A 17,948-nucleotide genomic window follows, 5' to 3' on the forward strand; every position below is an offset into this window, starting at 1 on the left:
CCCTCATGACCTAAGCACCTCCCAAAGGCCCCACCTCCTAACATCATCAAACCAGGCACTAGAATTTCAATATGTGAACTGGGGCAGGGGATGACACAAAAACATTCAGACCGTAAACAGGTTCTAAAACCAGTTGATCAAAGTTTGATGAGAAAGCAGCATGTTTACATAGTCTCAAAGTATCTCCCCATAGGACACTTACTAATTACAAAGAACATAATAATAGCTCAGCAGTGGAGAAACCCAGCAGATACTGCCTTAACCAAGTGACCACCACTGTCATCACTAGTAATGAGGCCCTCAAGCCAACATCCATCCCTCCTGAGGGGACACAATGAGGACACACCACAAAATGCATAACCCAAGTCTTATCTTGACAAAAGATCAAAAAACAAACAAAACAAATGAAGGCAGAGTCTACAAAATAACTCACCTCCAGTAAAATGTAGAATTTGTGGCCATTTTCCTTTAAACAAACAAACAAAAAAACATTTGGGCAACAAACACGCCTGGGGCCCAAACACAGATCTTGAAGATGATTCATCAGGCAGCTTACTCAACTGCTCAGGCAGCACCAGGGTGGTGCCTGCCCACCCAGATGAGGCAGGGCCAGGTCACTCACAGCTGCTGCCCCCTAACCTCTCAAAAGGCTGTGGGGAAGGAGGCCTGGCACCGTCCTGGCCTCCCAGCTGCCTTCCCTCTGCTGCTGCAGGGGAAGCCGCCTTCTCACGTGAGGATGGGGAGCCCTGCCGTCATGGTGCACGGCACCTTGTGCCCAGATAATCACAGCAGGCCTGTTTCTGAAAACCTAAGTGCACACAAAATGTCTACCCCCAGAAGCCAGGTGCACACAAGACGTGGTAATCTGGGCCCAGTTTACAGCGACATCCCCAGCATGGACAAGAACCCATGAGGCCTACGTGCTGTGACCTCCAGACCTCAGGACCCAGAGGCCTGGACCCTCTGTCCACCCTGAGGTTCCCCACGAAGAGCCTAAGGCAAGGACAGTTCGCGACTGAAGCCAAGTGCACAGCAATCCACCAGTGCCCTAACTCACTCTGTGAGCCCCCGGGGGAAAGGCTTTTGTTGTGGGAGATGAACATCTCAGGACCTGTTTCTACATGTCCCGGCACCTGCTGCGTGCCAGGCACCTAGAATGGGGCTGTGGACACCAAGAACTCGAGTGAGACCCGTGCCTGATGCAGGGGGCTCAGGACACGCTTCCCTCTGCTAAATGCAGTCAGGCAGGAGCAGGAGGGCAGGATGGGGCCCAGGAAGGAAGGAAGGAGGAGGAGGGAAGCTGGTCAGGAAATGTTCCCCACAGCAGTGGGTTTAACTGCTACAACCCAGCATGGTGGCAGCCAACAGTCTCAACAGAGCCCCAGTGTGGCCCCAGCTCTGGGCCAGGCCCTGAGGATGTCACCAAGACCCCACCAGTGTGGCTGCCCTTGCAGGGCTGACACAGTTGTGGTAGGGGCCACTCCTAACAGCCGCAAACATACTGAGTGACAAGTGGGCCTTCTCTCGGAGAGAAATTCTGCTCCAATAGCTGAGTCCTGGGCAGCCCTTAGGGGAGCTGCCCTGGTGCGAGAATGTGACCTGCCCTCACCCGTCTAATGTAGGTGGGAAATGTTCTTTTTGCAGGGGTTGCCCTATCCCCACCCTCCTCTGCCCCAACACAAAGAAACTATATAGGAGAACTTAGAATTACACACATTTACTCCATTTCTCCATGCCTGAAAGGCATAAAACACTGTGGCTCTAAGATATTCAAAATCTTTGTATCCAAAGTCGCACAGTTCACTACAATATACTGTGTTTTAAGACAACCAACCAACCCACTTCACTCCAAGGTCAGCATTGGGATCACTCCCTAATCCTGCCCTGGGCAGACAGGGGCTCACCAGGCCAGGGCAGAGCCTGGCTCCTGGCCTCCGAGCAAGGCAAACAGCCTGGGGTCAGGCTCACAGAGGGACAAAGCAAAAGGTGAAGCCCGCTGGAGAAAAATAAATAAATATAACAAAGTGCGTTGAAAATGTAAAAGAGAAGAGGAATAAGAGGGGTGGGGGAGGGAGAAGCAGATTTTTTTTTAATGCAAATCAATGGTGGAACTCTACTGAAAAAAGCTGAGAAAGATCCGCAAAGAGATAGAAGATTAGCAGCTTAGTCCCTGAAACAGTCCCGGAAAGCCAGGGGCATCCCCAGGCCTGGGGGCCCAAGCTCACACCCACAAGCCCTCCACCCACCTCAACCAGAATGCAGGGGGAGGGCAGGCAATCCTAGCGAAATCCGGAGAGTCATCTCAAACATTTTTCCGCTAAAAAAAATAAATTTACAATCCCTTTTCTGGCCTATTTATTTGAACTTCAACATCAACCAAAACATCTTTATATATAGAATGCTTTGTGTTTCTACAAAAAGCAAACAACATTTACAACCTGATTTTGATCTCCTGTCGCCCAGCTGGACGGATGGGGCGGGGCAAATGGCACCAGATGGCCGAGGGAGGCTCTGCGCCCCCTTTCACAAAAGAGGGCTCCAATTACCTCCTCGGCTCAGTGCCCCGAAGTTGACCTCGCCAGCAGGCTTCAGGGAGCCAGCTGCCAGCCAAGGCGGCTTCCACGGTCCCCAGACCCACCTCCCAGACACCGCCAGCGCCCAGGGCTACCTGCTGCGAACTGCGCGCCCGAGGGGGTGGGAGCCACGGAGCCAGAGCTGGCAGAGCCCTTTAAAGTCGGCAGCTTTAAGGAGGGCAAGAGGGTGAAGACGGCAAAACCACAAAAGAGACAGAAGAAGGTGCGAGAGTCTCAGGGTGGGGCAGGGCGGGACGGAGGTGTCTGAGCCAGTGCTTCTCAAACTTGAAAGCGCATGAAATCACCTGGGAATCTTGTTAAAAGCAGATTCTGCATCAGCTGCTGTGGGGCAAGTCTGCAGCGCTACAGGCTCCCAGGTGTTGCCGGTGCTGCCCAGTGACAGGCCTGTGGGCAGTGGTCTGAACAGTGAGGGTGTAAGAGGCCCAAAAGAAAAACAGTAACACTGATGGAGGGAAAGGACTTAAGTAAGGCAAGTCATGGGGGAAAGCCCACCCACCTAATCGTGCGTCCACCGACAGGGATGCAATCAGCTTTCTCGGAGGAATGCTTTAACTGTAGAATTTGCTCAGTATTTTAGTGCATCCCAGTGGATCCTCACAGGTTATTTTTATTCCCATTTCACAGCTGTGGAAGCTACTCTAACCAAATGTTTATCAAAGCTGGACTCCCTGCCCCTTGGATACCTTCCAAGACCACAGACCTCCTGTGACGCAGGGCAGAAACACACAGCCCAGAACAGTGACAAGGCTGATCCCAGCCCAGCAGACAATGGGAGGAAAGCCATGGGGCACAGGAGGCCTCCCAGGGGGTGGAGGCTGGGTGGGGAAAGGCAGATAAAGGGCCAGAAACCCATTTTTGCCTCCTGGAATTTTGAACAAAATAAAGACAAAATGTAAATCTAGCCGCCACCCTGTCACCCCCAGGACCAAACTGGATATTTAAGTACAGATGGTATCTCTGTCTTATAGGTTTTGTTTTTACTCTTAACAGCCTGGCCTCACTTTGTTGGGAGGTAAAGTAAAGAGCTTTCTTTCCATCCCCATCCCCGGAGGTTCCCCAAAGAGGGAATGTGGTATTTCCAAGAAAAGGGTCAATGCCATTGTCTGAGGCAGGACTATTTATCAGTGGGCTCCTGGTGCCACACTCAGCCCCTGAGGACTGCCCGTGTGCTTCTGGGCTCAGGATGGGTGGGTTTCACCACCACCAGCCCCTCAAGAACCTGAGGAAGAAATGCGCCAGGGAAGAGATACCCTCCGTTAACCCCATCTGATGACATTTCCTCCAAAAAGGTGCCCTGAGTTGGTGAGAGGGGCTCAGTGTAGCGACCAAGCACTTTGGACTTAGATTCATAGAACTCAAAGAGTCACGGCTCAAAAATGTCCAAAGTTCATCTGAGCAACCCTTCCATTTTCCAGAGACCTACGCCCATGGAAATGAATCGCCAAGGTCACCCAGAGGGCCAGTCGCACAGCTGGGACCCAACCTCAGCCTTCTCCTTACTTCCCTGCGCTTTTCCGGAGCAGCGTGCTGCCTCAGTCATGACCTTTCCCACACTTGTTTGGGCCCAACTATGCTAAAAGCTGCATCTGTGTTTCAAGGCATATGACAGCGAACTTAGCTATTTTTGCTGAGTCTTGTACAACATTTGCTGAAACAAGGGCACTCCAAAGGGCAACCCTGTCCAGGGCTGGGACTTGCTTCCTAATTTGCGAGGTTGGCTGATAAGAGTCAGATAAGACAGCCAGGCTGATCTCAAGACGGATGGGTTTTGAAAAGATTAAAAAAAAATGCTAAACACGAATAAAAGTAGTGACAGCTCCAGAGTTCTCATACCAAACAACTCTTATGTCAAAGGCAGGGGGACTACATTTCAGATTCCGGCTGCGGTTTAGAAAGCTGGAGATGTATGAGTTGGGGCGGGCACACTTCCAGAAAGAGATGCCAGAGAGTAACCCTCAGCTTGGCCTGTGACCTCACACTGGGTGAAATCAGACCCCCAGTAGGAAGCTCATTTTGCCCACCAAAAACTGGGGATGAGAGACATTCAGATGCAAAGGGACAGGGGATGGATGGTTCCCCTCAGTTGGAGAAAAATTCCCACAACCACAGAGACCAAAAAAAAAAAAAACAAAAAAACCTACTGTTTTCTCAACTACCCCTGCCACTAAATGCTAAGAGCTCTTCCTACACGGCTCTTTCATGGAGAAGGACCAGGAGGTAAAGGGATCAAAATTTACGCTTGGGAGTGGCTTTTTCTGCCTAAGACCAGGAGGCTGGTGCTCCCAAAGGCATCCATGAACTCGCCCTCCCCCCCATCCTTCTCCCTCTCTCACACACCCTCAGTGGCACAAACAGGCGAGCCCCCTCTCTGTCCCCACTGTACAAGTCAGCATCGCTGTGATCCAATAAGATGCAAGGCCCTCTTTAAACCAACAGAAATCTCAGCACCACCGGGGAGCTGGGGGTACAGCTGGGGGAAGCGACGGTACAGCCGGCAGACCGCACGCCATCGACTCGGTGGGAAGATTCATGTCGTGAGGGCTTCCGCTGGTGCTGTGCGCCCGATGCTTGCTGCCTGCCCAGCCTGCCGCCGCCTGCCTGAGATTCAAGAGCCCGGAGACGGCAGAACAAAGGAAAATGGCCGTGGCTCAGGCAGCGGGGGGGAGGCTGCAGGCCGGCCTGCCGGCAAGCAGGCTTTTCTAGAGCTGAGTGCTCCAGCGAGGCACAGGGGACACCGGGCTGAGCGCTGAGGTACAAAGGAAAATGGGGGCCTCAAGGCTGACAGCTACCCAGGCACACGCCTGGCCCCCACCCAAGGGTGCAGCTGGGCCGGGAGAGCTCAGGCAGACACCACTCCCAGAGGCGGCGGGCAGGTGGCTGACAAGACAGGCACTGTGCACCCCTGCTCCTTGCCCAGCTGCTCAGAGCTCTCCCCCAGGGGGGTTCCAGGCACAGCTAGGGGGCTTGGGGGGGGGGAGGGGAATCTTGACAGAGGTACCCACAAAGGGCAGGGTCCCTCCAGATTTCCAGGGATGGGGAGCGCTGGGAGAGGGCAGGGTTGGGCTAGGCGGCTCACCCAACGTCAGAGAACATGAGTGGGGCCCTGGAGTGGCTAAGATCTGTTCACTAAAGGACTTCTATTAGCATAATGGGCTCCCGCTACCAGCAACAATAGAGGCACTGGCCACCCCCTCTCCTCCTCCCCTCCCCCCAAAATAATTCACAATGGGAGGCAGCAGGAAACCGGGGCAGAGCCCATGAATAGCTCCACTGTCAGTTCCCAGGCGCCACCTCCTCAGCCCCACAGGTCAGCCCTAGCTGCCACCCGGCCACAACAGAAACTTCTGTGCTGCCAAGCTCCAACAACAAGCTCCTTACAACAGAGCGGTGGGCATGGGAAGCTGTGGACTTCTCACAGGGGCGGCATGTGAGGGCAATGGTGGGAGAGACAGGGCAGGGACGCAGGCCTCAAACTCACCAGGTCAGGGTCATATCGGGCACCTTTTTTTTTTAGGGGGGCTATCTGCCAGCCAGCCCTAAAATCTCCCCGCTTCGTGCCCTGCCCTTTGCAGACATGGGGTGGCCAGAGCCAGATAGGGGAAGATTATGGTCCTTTCTGGGGTACACGGTGGCCACAAGGATGGGGAAACAGCCAGAGCCCTCCCAGGACTCCCAGAAGGATCCCAGTAGATGGCTCCAACGTAAGCCCTCTCTCACATCCCTGCCTCCCTGCCCCAACCCATCCCAGGAAGAAAACCTCACCTGCCCTCACCCCCTGCTTCTGCTCTGCAAGGAAGCCGCCTGCTCAAAACAGAAAAACCCATCTATTATTTACACCAAGTGCCTTCTACACAGGCTTTTAAAATCACAGGGTGGAAGTCAGGCCCAGAGCAGCCTGAAGCAGCACAAAGCCAGGCAGAGCCTCTGGGCAGGCAGGAGATGGGGGAATCCCAGAGCTGAGGAAGGTCCAGTGGGGCCTGGACAAGAGGCCTCACACTAACCCCCGAAACCCAGGGAGAATTTGCTCTTCTAAAAGCTGATTCCCAAGTCCTTGTTTGTTTCTCAGCCAGGATGCCGGACCTCACACCTGGCCCAATTCCTGCAAACTCCTGGGGCCACTCAAGCCCACTCCCCGCCTCCCCAGAACCTCCCTAGACCCTATCTGGCTCTGACTGCCTCTTCACACTCTTACATCACACTTTCGGGTGCACAGGCAGGCCCACGGGGCACAGCCAAGGGCTGCAAACACCAGGTGCCCTGGAAGCAGGCTGACCTGAGCTGAAACAGACAGACTACGGCGGGAACTAGCACCAGCACTGCAGTCCCTCCAGCTCTAGGCTCTGACTGCAGAAACACAAGATCCCTCCAAAAGAAAAACTCAGAAATGTTCATGCTCCCTCTTGGAATCAAAACAGCGTGTTTCTTTTCTGGTCAAGCACCCCATGCCTGGATTCCCTGTCTAGCCATCTCTACGACAGACCTCTGAGCATGTACATGTGAGGCATTCCTGCAGCTCGGCTTATAGGAACCAAACACTGAAAGCAACCTCAATGTCCATCCATGGGGGGCTGATAAAGTGAATCAGGGTTGACCACACAGAGGAATAACATGCCGCCGTTCAAAAGAATGGCCTGAACTGCGTGTGCTGAAATGGAACAATCCCAAGATAAACTTTAGGGTAGAAATCAGAACTCCCTAAGTAGTGTACGGCATGGCAATAAACAAGAGGAGGCCACAGACGCTTCACTAGACACCCAACATCTGGTGATGGGGACAGGGCCTCAGGGGAGCAGAACTGAAGGGGTCAGGGGTGGAAATATTAATTTTCACTATATATTTTTATGTATCTTTCATCATGTATTTTTTTAAAGAAAAAAGTTAAAACTAAATTGACATTTAAAATCCCTAAAGTTCATGGCACAAAAAATTTGGCTTGTAGCTCTCTGCAGGCAGTCTCTGGCATCTTCCTAGAACAAGAAGAAGGGGGGGGGGGAAGGGGAAGAGAGTGCCAGGCTCTGGAGTAAAGACAGACTTACCAACTCAGAGAGTTCCCTGCTCACAACTCCTCCCCAAGTCCCAAAATAGAAAGCCTTCCTAGGAAGACCAAGAGCAGATTTTGACCAAGGCAGAAGGGGAACCTAAGTTATTCCATACAGAGGACCATCTGTAGCCAGGTCCACTCGGTCCACGATGAGACTGTAAGACCCCCAGGTTCTGGGGGCACTGAGCCGCAGGCATCCCAGGCCTCAGCATGGACCCTTCTCAGGCCCTCCCCAGTCATCAGTGAGGCTCAAGGTCCTAGTGTTACAAACTCATCCCAATTTTAGCAGCTGAAGAAAGCTATTTCAACAGATTTCTAGGCCTGGCCCAACTCCAAGAACAGGCTAAAAACAGTTTCTCCAAAATCCAAGCTCTAAACTCCAACCCCTTAACCACTAAACTCCCTGTACCTTTCAGGAAATGCAAGCTGCAAAATGGAGCTGTGAGATGGGTTTGCACATTTGTTCCTTACTAAAGGAATACGTACATGTTGTTTAAAAGCCTACTTTAACTGACATGTCAATAAATACTCTGCACTCAGAAGCACTGATGTATTTCCTCCAAGTGATTTTCCCCCTAAGGAACAATATAATAACCATCCCAGTCTCTCTCCTGCTTCTGAGGGGTATGACACAATGCCTATTAGAACCAGGACTGGCCAGACCATTTGGGTGAGACCACTCGGCGGGCGGGGAGTGGTTCCTGGATGGAGCTCTCTCTACCTAGCAGAAGTTCCCTGCCCCACCTTGCAGCCCACCACAAAGATCTCCTAATGACTCACAGACTGCCCAGACCACAGAGAAAGGTGGCTGGAAAGAGGGAAGATGTTAAGTTTGGCTCCCCTATCCTATTAGAGGCTTTCTGATGAGTGTTCAATGTTCGACAAGTAGCCCCCAAATTAAGGAGCACAAATGAGACTCCACCACAAGTACAATCACGCAGGCACTTGGAGCCCTCAGACCTCAGCTGCTGGAGACAAGTTCCTGGGCCCTCAGTGGGCCCTCAGCACCTCTGGTGCAGAATCCTACAACCCTCCATCAGCCCAAGGCCGGCCCCTCTCTGACCGCCTTTCTGCATGAGCGGGCAGCGCCCTACACCCAGGTAGGAACTGACCCTCAACACACCGAATCCTGCAGCCCCCCCGGCTGGCACTTGCCCCACCTCCCCACATCTGTCTTCCCACAGAGAGAGCTTCAGGACTCCCTAGTCCAGAGGGGCCCCGGACAGGCCTGCCCATCCCACCCCTCCACCAGGGCACACACCACTCGCACCTCCCTGCTCCCTCGGGAATGAATGAATACCCCATGGCTACCACCGGCTCTTTTGTTGACAGGCCCCCTTGTCCATGTTTATATCATTACTCGTATTTCACAGGAAGCAGCTAGGACAACAGGAGACGATGACAGTGGAGGTAGGATGGCCGCACAGAGCCACTGTCCCCTGCAGGGGTGGAAGCCAGCCCTCAGGAAGGGGGGAAGGCCCGAACCCACAGCCAGCAGATTTTCTGCACACACCCTTTTTTTTCTCACAACAGCGGGGGGTCTGGTTCCTAACAAGCTGACTGTTGAGACAGGAGCACCCCCAGGAGTAGCAGACACACCCAACAGGGTCATCTGTGCAGGGTGTGACCAGACAGACAAGAGGGGCAGAGAAAACCAGGAGGATCGGAAGGCCTTGGGCAGCGGAAGGAAGCAGCGGGGGATCAGGGCAGAAGGCCCCTGGAGCGGCAGTGGGGGAGAGGGAGGGGATCACCCACTGCACCTCCCTTGGCCCAGCTCAGGCAGATTAGACAGTCGGGTCCCAGGCCTGTGGGAGAGGGAGATCCATAAAGTTGTCAGACTGGTTTGCCCAGGATGCAGAGAACAGGAAATACAAGGTACACAGGCCAAGGAAAGAGGGTCAAGTAGGGAGGGTTGTCCAGAGTCAAATGGCTGTTATCCGGCTCCCAACAGATCTGGCAACAAGGGCAGCCAGCATTGGCCTGGGGGGGGGGGGGGGGGGGGGGGGGGGGGGGGGGCACAGGGAACCAAGGCCACGGGTCCATGCTGTTTCTTGGATGCAGAGGGCGGTCCAGGGGCCAAGAGTGAAGGAGCCAGGGGCCAAGGAGCCAGTAGATGCTGTAAAGAAAAGGACTAGGGTTTCTGGAAACAAGGGAGTGACGCCCACAAAGAGGGGCACCACTCCTGAGCGACAAGCGTGAGTGGTGATGAGCTCAGGCTAGTGCCTCGTACACTGACAGTCTCTTTTTGACCAAACTAGTCAGGATCCTCTGAGCCCTCTGCCCCATGAGGCCTAAACCCGGGCTTCTGTCTCTGTCCTTGTAGAGTCCCGTTTTAGCAGGAATCCCGCTAAGGCAGTTTAGCCAGGATCTCCTCCCACCCTCCATAGCTGATCACCTTCCACATGTGACCAAATTCCTCATCCTCCCCGTGTAGCACCTGCCACGTGACACCTGATCACCCCAGCCTGCCTTCAGCAAGAACTGTCAGGTCAGTTAGCAAAGAATTACCCTACCCGCCTATAAATTTACCATCCATCCACTCACCCACCTCTGCTCCCGGCTATAAATTCCCACTTTTCCTTGTAACATCTGGGGTTGAGGCCAGTCTCTCTCCCCTACTGCAAAACCCCATTCGCCATTGTTGTAGTCCTTACACCTATCACGACACTCCTGAATAAAGTGTGCCTCACTGCCTTCACGAGTGTCAGAATAATTTTTTTTAAACAATATGGAGCTCCAAGTCTTCCTGGACCCCTCACCCAGAGTGTGAGAACCGCTGGGATTGGGGCTGGCCTCCCCGACCAAGCCCTGGGGGACAGACCCTGTCTGTCTGGCCCAGGGGTGAAGGGCTGAAACCAGACAGCCAAGCTGCAGGGTGGTCGGACATTAGGGAGGTCATCTGGAGAGGAAACAGGGTCTCTTCGTGGCAATGGTCGCTCAGTGGGCAACCAGGGCCTTTCCTTGGAGCAGCTGGTGGCAGCAGCCAGAAGCCTGGAAAGAGCAGGGATCTGAGCAAGCTGAGTGGGCACCCCAGACTGGGGATCAAAACACTCCAAAAGCTGAGAGTCACACATGGCCTGAACTGCTGCAGTGGGTGTGTAGGGCCCAGTCGCCCATCCCTGGGAGGCCAAATCTGAAGCTGGGGCGGCCATATCCCTTATTTCCACCTGCCACTTTCCAACAAGCCCAGGTATCCCATGGTGCCCTGATGGGCTTCTGATGCATCAGCACAGACCCTGTCTTGGAACTGTGTGTCCTGGGATATGCTGCTGCCCTCGACCCTCCCAGGCTCACCACTCAGACTTCAGGGTGTGGATGAAAGAGATACAGGGGACACTCATTTAATTCCAGCTGCTGTGAGGGCCCCTCTCCGGAGTATCAGGACGACAAATTCCTCAAAGCTGCTTTTTTTTTTTTAATGCTTCCTGGGCCCTGAAGAATAGACTGGCACAGGCCCCAACCACAGACAGGGGGTTCATCGAACCTCTCCTCAGGGTCAACCTCTGCCCAGCCCCACGTCCTGACCCCTCCCCAAACCTTACCCGTGCAGGAAAGCCCAGCCTCAGCTCTCCCAAATTCCAGGACACACGCAGAGTCTGAGGCAGCACCAGGAGTGTACCTCTGACCCAGGATCCCAATGGCCCCGCCACAGCTCGCAGCCACGCAGCACAGGCTGACAGAGCCCAAGAAGGGAGGAGCTGGTCCCTCCTGCTATCCAGCTGATGGACATCAGGGCTCCAGGAACTTCTCCTTGGCTATTGGGCGTGCGAGACAGAACAGACCTCCAGAAGCCTGCCCAGGCCCACTTACTCTCAGATTACCAGCCTGCGGCCTCTTGAGGGAAAACCACAGCAACGCCCAGCCAGGCCCAGCCCCGCCCAACCCCAGCAGGCCCAAGAATAGAGGAAGTGGGCTTCCCAGAATCCTCGGCTGGTGAGCACTTTGCTGAGAGCCGTCAGCGTGATGGCAGCAGTCCCAAACCAGGGTATCACCCTAACTCAGGGGCTGCACACACTGCTTCTCAAACCTGAAGGGTGTATGCTTCACAGTAACCCCACGAGGGACAGGAAGGGCAGATTCTTCTCACTTCACAGATGAGAAAACCAACTCCAAGAAAGAAAGAAAGAAAGAAAAAAAAAAAAAATCAAAGACTTGTCTAGGTCATTCAGCTAGAAAGTAGATACAACTCTAAAGCTGGCCTCACCACTGTCCACTCTAGGTGCTGGACAACATTACTCATCGTTATGTTTAATTGGCACTAAACATTTCCTACTAGCCAGGCCCTTTGCTGGTCCAACACAGCCACTTGCCCTGTCTGAGCCAAAAAAAAACATGCCGTTAAGGGAGAAAACAGATGTTGAGACATTATGAATACCTCACTGCTATAATGAAGATAAGACAAACCAAGAATGCTGGCATTCACTTAGACCAAAGATTTTCAAAGCACAGGTCTACACAGTCCCCTGAGGACTCTGATGACCAGCCAAGAATGGGACCACTGCTGTAGACCACCATTGCCTCTCTCCCTCTATTCCAGGTAGGAAAGAAAACAGAAGCCCTGAAAAAGGAGGAGACATGCCTAAGGATAGTACATTACCACAAGCAGAAGAACCTGAAGTCTCACCACCTCCACCAGTGTTTCTTGACCCTGCTGGAAGTCACCAGGGACAAAGCCGGTGACAAACCACAAAAGCAAGGTCCACAGGGTAGCCAGCTCTTTGACACCCTGCAAGCGTGGCCCGGGTGGAAAAATGCAATTAACAAAGGGGTTCTAAACCACTTCGCAGGACAGAGAACCACCCCAGCCCCATATTCAAGCCTGTCCTCCATGTGGCTCCATCCTTTAGTAATCTCACCACCTTACCTTTCCATACCCCTAGGCCTGCAAGCTCAGCCCCAGAGTCTCACAGGTGGAAGGGGAAGGGCAAGGCCTAGAAGGGTGCTTCTACATGCTCCTGCTTCCAAGAAAGGTGGCTGTCCCTACTCGCCACATACAGACAGAGCATGAGGAAGTCCAAGAAGTCCAAGGGCTCATGTGCCAGGGCAGAGAGGAGGAGCAGGAGCCTGCTTCGCTTCCCACAGGCAATAATATCCCTCCTTAAAGGCGACCAGGACCCAGCAGCAAGAAACAGGAATCCTGGAACCCAGTTTACAGCCCCTAGCACCAGGCTAGGAGCTAAACAAGTGCTTAGTAAGAATCCCTGGCCTGGGACTCATCACTAGTCCTTGGGCTCATGAACTAATGAATGAAAAAATGAATGAGCAAAAGAAGACCCAAGGGACTCAAATAACTTGCCCAGGGTCAGAGGAGCAAGCTGCTTCTGCAGACCACCTCTTACTACCCTAATAAGCATTTTTGTTCACCATACCTCTGTCTTTCAAATGTGGCACCTCAATTCATCTTTAACCTAAATGACATTTCTTTGACTAATTCGTGATCGATGTTCATGGTGACACAGAAACATACGACACTCGGACCCAGACCTTGGGAAGAAGTCACAGAGACGGCACAGTGGTAGGCAGGTGGCAGGCATCAGTGCTGTTCACCAAATGTTTCCAGTCCTCTTTCGCTCCCCACCCTGCAGGGAAGTACAGCCATGTGACTGCTTCGGCCATGAAATGCCACTTCTGGGTGGAAGCTTTAAGAGCCAGGGTGAGATTCATCATGTTCTCTGTTCGTCTGTCCAAGTGACCAGGAACATTTCACTTAATCAGCATGGGTCCCATGGTGAGAACAACATAAAGCAGACATGCGATGCATGTGGTGTAAGAAATCATCCTTTGTTGCTTTAAGCCTCCGAGATTTGAGGATTGTTACCACAGCAAACTCTGATCTATCTAGACAGATACAGGCAATGACTCGCTCCCACTGTGCATGGCAGTGCTGGTCTTCCCATTCCCTGGCCTTAGGGAGACAAAAGCTACATCACCAGTCAACCTGCTATGTGCCCAGATAGTTGAGATGCTTTCAGAAGCAGGGAACATAAGGGCACCTGCACTGAAGAACTTACTAGTTCCTTTGTGGGCCAGGCTTGTTCAGTGTATTAATCAACTTTAATCACTTCTGAGAGGAAGGCATTATCTAATTAGGTATGAGGAAACCCGGTTCACATTCAGACCTTAAGAAAGTTACTCTGTGACCTTTCTAGGCCACAGTTTCATCCTCTGTAAAACGGGACATTAACATTATCTACCATACTGTGTCGTTTCACGGATTAAATGAATGAATACGAGTAAAGCTTCTAGGATAGTATGTGGTGTAAGTCTCAATCATTAAGTCTCAATAAACTTACTATTACTACACATTTTAAAACCAGCAAAGGTTTCCCAGGACCGGCACAATGGCACTTTACAGGCATTGCCAAACTGAATTCTATCTCAGTTGAAGTTAAACAAGTAACAAGTCAAATCCCTGAGCACACAGTAACCTAGAGTGAGACCTCAGAAAATGTTTCCACAACCCAGAGCTTCCAGAACTCCCTGCTCCCTCCCCTCCTTGGGAATTCAGTACCACCAGGACCTGCAGGGCAGGGCGCCCTCCTCTCCCACACAGAACACGTGCTTTGTCCTCCCACTCCCAATCACGGGAAAGGAGGCGCCCTCACCTGCCCTCAGAGATTTGCACAGCTGCCCAGCTGGTAAAGGGGGGAACTTCCCTGGGCAGCCAACCCTTCTGCAGCCCCTTTCTTTCCATGCCCTTTCTTCCCAGAGGCAGCCACAAACCTCCAAATGCACCAGTGGGCTTGAACTCCTGTTTGCCTGAATAATGCTGCTAAGCAGAGATCAAGCTCAGATTAATAAACGCTACAGAGCATCTACTACATGTCCAGCCTGGGTTCTAAGACCACACAGAGCTGCCAGCCAGCTGTGAGCCTGGAACAATGCTTGCAACAGCTCCTGGCACCCCACAGACTCTCAACCATGCTTTGTTGAATGAACTGAAGACCATGTTTGGTAGTCCAAGCAGTGGAGTTCAGAGATGTGGGGATGCAATAAGAGGGGAGGGGAAATCCGTCTGGTAGCCTGGGCTTCCAAGGCTTGACCCCCAGACATTATGGATCCTCATGATGGGACAAAGCTTGGAGACAGCTGAGAGAGGAGCTAGAAGGGCAAACGGGGCCATCATGGAGGAGTACGCGCTTCATTCTGAGGGTGCCAGGGCCCAGGAGGATCCCTGGAAACAAGGGTGCTTTGGCCTTCCACAGGGCTGACTGAATGTAGAGGGGATGTAGGGGTGCTGGGGTGCTCTGATGGCCTATGCCCCAGGTTTCCCTTCACCAGCAGCGAAGGGTGACCCGAGCACTCTGCAGGCACTAACTTCCCCTACTTTGAGGTCAAGGGGAAGGGGGAAGGCTACTTTTGAGGATTTGGCAGGCAGCTCCACCCACTCCTATCAGCCCCAAGGCAACCCCCATCTCAGAAGACAGGAGGACTCCTACGGAGCAGACCATGGGAGAGAGCACACCTGCAAAGGCTCCAATGCAATGCCCTGCACTCATGGCCCAGGATGACTTGATGCCCCCAGACCCCAGCGCGCTGCTACACAGCGCCGCAGCCAGCTGCCAGGGCAGTACGGGGGGCCAACCATTTCCCGACTCCTCACAGCACCGACCCCTTCTAGCCTGAGACCAACTTCTATGGGCCTCCCGGATTCGTGTCCCAGCAGTCCCCGTACCCAAGTCCCTACACAGACACCCCCCCCATACACACACACACACACACACACACACACACACACACACACACACACACACCCACCCACCCATACCCACTGGCGGCACCACCACTCCCCGCAGGAGCAGTGGCCCCGGGACGAGCCAACTCGACCGAAGCTCCAGTTAGGTCAGGAGTCGGGCTTTGCTCCAAAGCACAACCCCAAACGACCAACACGGAGAAGCTGGATCACCACCTACTCAAACTCCGCCCGCCCCAAACCCGTGCAGGGCAGAGTGGAACACACGGCCGGGGTGGGCGACTTGGAGCACACTCGAGGCGGGGCGGGGAAGGGGACCGCCCTCCCCAGTCCGCGCCACCCTCCACCCCTGGCCCGAGCTCCGGGCAGCCGAGGGTCCGTGACGGAACCGAAAGGAGTGCCCAACCCAAGGCTCGAGGCTGGGGAGAGGGGCAGAGCCCAGAACCGCGGCGGTCCGACCCCTCCCTCCCCGAGTGCTCCCACTCCCGCCCGGTCGCAGCAGGCACCCGTCCGGGGACACGGACAGGGCGAGGGCGGCAGAACCCCGAGCGCCAGCCGGGTCGCCCGCTTCGGCTCTCACTCCGCCCGGCGCCCGAGTTCGGCTCAGCGGGGTCCGGGCCAAGGCCTCCGGCCCCTCACGGGCGATCTGGGCAGACAAAGCCAGTGCCGCCCGCCGGGCCGCCCCCGGGGCAGAGGCGAGGGAATCGGAGGGACCGATCCTGGACATGGGGAGCAGTCCTAGTCCCCAGAGGGCGCTCAGGGGGATCGGCCTCAGACAATGAGGGGGGCAGGGCCCGACGCTCCAGCGGGGACTCCGCGCTCTACTCACCCGGGTGCGACGGCGGCGGCGGCGGCGGCGGCGGCGACGACGACTGCAGCGGTGCGGCCGGGCTGGGCCAAGGAAGTTAGAGCAAGTTCGGCGGCGCTGGGCGGGAGGGCGCGACTCAGGCCATCCGAGCGCGGGGGCGGGGCGCGGAGGGGCGGGGCCGGGGGCGCGGCGCCCGGCGGCGGCTGAGAAAGGGGCGCCACTTCCCTGCGCCTCCCGGCGCGGCCCCGCCCTCCACGCCCCGCCCCCACCGCTCGCCCCGCCCCCACCGCTCGCCCCGCCCGGCCTTCCAGCCCGCGCCTGGGCAGAACCGGCGGGGCCCGGTCCCCGGCCCGCCTCTTCGTCCCGCTTTGGGCGGGGCCGCAGGCGGGGGCGGCCCTAGTCGGCGCTCGCCCCTTGGGTGCGCGGGGCAGGCTGAGCCCGGACCCGCACCCAACGTTTGGGGGCCGGAGCAATACGTGGACGCCACGTCGGCCTTGTCACTGACCCCACCGGAACCCAGCCTGAGAGAAGCGCGAGTTGTGGGTGCACATCTCGGGGCTACGGGGGTGACCGGGTAGAGAGGTGAGCGCAGGGTTAGAAAAATGGCTGAATTGAAAGTACTGGAAGGCGTTCCTGCCGGGCCTCGGAGACTGGGGATGGGGGTGGGCTTCAAGACTGGGGTAGTAAATTAATATTTATTTCTTTGCAAACCGGCCGGTAAAGACTGGCTGCTTGTAGCCTTCATACTAAAAATACCACGCTCTCTTTCGACTGCCTGCCGAGATTTGTCCCTCACCTTCATCCTGACAAGATGGCTGAGAGGATTCTTGCGGGGGGAGGGGGGACTGAAGGTACAGCCTGTGTTATAGAGGTATTCACATCGCTGGCTGGGCTCTGATGTTAAAAAGGCTGACCTCTGAAGTCTCAATCCGCCTATCTGAAAAATGAGGCCCAGGCACGCCTCATTTTTTAATGAGCCTTAAACTCATTTAGGTGGAGGAGGGCTAAGTGGTTTGCTCTGGGGACAGCAGGAAGCTCGGATCTGTTAAAATTGGGCCAAGAGGCTAGTTGCACCACATTCTAGTAAAAGCAACCAACAGGTTAAGTCCAATGTAAGGAGGAGATCTTGAAAAGGAACTGTTCAGTCCATTCCCAGTTTTTTCTTATTAAGGGGGATGCAGTCTGCTTGTGACACCCCAGGCAGCTCAGAGACCTCCTTGGAGAACCTGTCCATCCATTCATCCTCGAGCAGATAGTGGGTGCTTGATTGAGCGCCTGATCTGTGCCAGGCCCTGTTTTTTGTTTTTTGTTTTTTTTTAAATTATTTATTTATTTATGGCTGTGTTGGGTCTTCGTTTCTGTGCGAGGGCTTTCTCTAGTTGTGGCAAGTGGGGGCCACTCTTTATCGCGGTGCGCGGGCCTCTCACTATCGCGGCCTCTCGTTGCGGAGCACAGGCTCCAGACGCGCAGGCTCAGTAGTTGTGGCTCACGGGCCTAGTTGCTCCGCGGCATGTGGGATCTTCCCAGACCAGGGCTCGAACCCGTGTCCCCTGCATTGGCAGGCGGATTCTCAACCACTGCGCCACCAGGGAAGCCCAGGCCCTGTTTTGATGCTGAGGATTCAGCAGTAAACAAGACAGCTGAAGCCTCTTTCTACATAAGGCTGATTTTCGGTGGAGGACACATTATTGCAGGTTGAAGTAAATGCTAGGACAAAAACAAAGGACTGGGATAGAGAACAAGAGCTGTTTGTACTTTAGGTAGAGCCAGCAGGGAAAATGTCTTTGAGGAGATGATGGTGAAATTGAAGTC

At 54.5% G+C, this 17,948-nt stretch overlaps 1 protein-coding gene across 2 annotated transcripts in view; it reads right to left on the minus strand.

Moving 5' to 3' along the window:
* TSPAN14 (tetraspanin 14) overlaps window positions 1–16,275 on the minus strand; it is a 55,514-nt gene extending 39,239 nt beyond the window's left edge. The window contains exon 1 of one of the 2 annotated variants that reach the window (XM_036828792.1): window positions 16,158–16,275. The gene's annotated coding sequence lies outside the window, so the exon portion shown is untranslated. The remainder of the gene's footprint in view (window positions 1–16,157) is intronic. The other variant, XM_036828793.1, reaches the window with a different exon arrangement.
* Window positions 16,276–17,948: the final 1,673 nt, after the last annotated feature.

Source organism: Balaenoptera musculus, chromosome 16 (assembly GCF_009873245.2).
Source record: "Balaenoptera musculus isolate JJ_BM4_2016_0621 chromosome 16, mBalMus1.pri.v3, whole genome shotgun sequence".
Taxonomy (NCBI): Eukaryota; Metazoa; Chordata; class Mammalia; order Artiodactyla; family Balaenopteridae; genus Balaenoptera; species Balaenoptera musculus.